We start from the raw sequence: 1770 nt of genomic DNA on the forward strand, positions 1-1770 counted from the left end.
CCCTTCTAAATGAGTTTACTGAAAGTACTGCCTTATCTCTGATACACACAGCATGTGTAACTAATGCCCAGTCACCACATTTTGAAGAAATATGTTAATAACTCGTGTCAGAGTCAGATAAATCCTATACATTTATACAATCTTTTGACCAGCAAGCAATGCTTTGCCATTGACTAAAATAAGGGTACTATCAGTAAAGTTGCCTTAAACCCCTTGGGTAAGAAATACTGTGTACTACAATGACATGACCCACAGAAATAATAGTTATATGAATAGATTTTTAGCACTCACATGATCATAACCCTAATATAAGAACAATTAGTTCTTAAGACATGGCCCTGCCTGGTACTTGCCCGTATGAGAAGATCTCTTAAGTCATAGATAGCAAAAAGGTATGGTGAAGAAATCAGATGTTGCCATGATCAGATGGGTATCATGAAAAATTGCATCTGTGATATTAAAGCCTTGTCTCAAAAGCAAGCAGCCATCTAAGTGAGGAGTCAGCTAAATCCACACAGAAGAAGCACAATAGCCTACATGAATCAAGGGTTGTAAATTATAACATCCAAAACTGGAGAAGGGAATAAAACCTATGCCTAAATTCTAAACATTCAGTCTGCAGAAAACTACAGATCACAATGGTATCCGCAGATCAATTTTTAGGGGCCCCACATGGATTGAGTACCTGATAAATCCCCAATTCACATAGGTTACTAAGATTAACAGCCCTAATATCAAATAATGAGTATTGAAATGTGGATTTCAGCAGTACTCCTTAGGCTGGAATGTACCATCTTGTAATTTGATATCCCTCCAGATCCAATGTGCTTTTGGTTTAAAATTTTAATATTCTCTGCTTTATATGAGATTGCGGTATTATTCTATATGGTCATTGTTGCTGGGTGCCTTTTGGTTGTTTGCCATTGTTTTGTTTGTTTATCTGTATAGGGAACCTAGGATGAGTTGAATTCTGAAGACAGTAGCTGGATTAATGATTGCCTGGGGACATAGAAAAGGAGGATGGGGAATGGGAAGTCAACATCATTCTGTGCAAAAGGAAGAAAGTTTCTGAAGTTGATTGTGGCACTGATTGCACAACCCTTCTTGATAAAACTTCTGAATTGTATGATATGCTATGGACAGCTCAATAAAATAGATGTGTCCCATTAAATGTTTATGATATTTGGGTGAAAGGTACAAACTTTCCCTGATAATGATTAACATTAATTTCTTTAATATAATCAACAGAATAAAATCAATGGTTGTGTTAGTCTGGGCAGACTAGAGAAGTAAATTCATAGGTACTCATGTTTATTAGAAAGAGCTTTATATACAAGAGCAATTGAGTATTGTAAAAGCATCTCATCCCCGTCTAGATCAAGTCCATAAGTTCAATATTAGCCCATATGTCTGATACCAATCTATAAATTCCTCTTCAGACTCATGAAACACATGCGATGATGCCAATGCAGGAAGATCACAGGCCAGTAGGTAGAAAGTCTTGTGGATCCAGTGGCAGTAGCATCTCAGTATTGACAGGTGTCTCCACATGGCTCCTTCAGCTCCAGCTGGCAGTCTGGAGAGATGCTCCCTTTGAATATTCCCACTGTAGCCCAAGATAGCCTGAAATAAAATAAAGACTTCAATAATTTTAATTTGACATTGTAGTGGTCTTCTTTTATCTGAAACCACAACCACCACAATGGTTAAGAATATTCTGTGCTTATTATGTGTCAAACATTTTATATTATCTAAGTTATTCCATATAGT

Source organism: Tenrec ecaudatus, unplaced genomic scaffold (assembly GCF_050624435.1).
Source record: "Tenrec ecaudatus isolate mTenEca1 unplaced genomic scaffold, mTenEca1.hap1 Scaffold_265, whole genome shotgun sequence".
Taxonomy (NCBI): domain Eukaryota; kingdom Metazoa; phylum Chordata; class Mammalia; order Afrosoricida; family Tenrecidae; genus Tenrec; species Tenrec ecaudatus.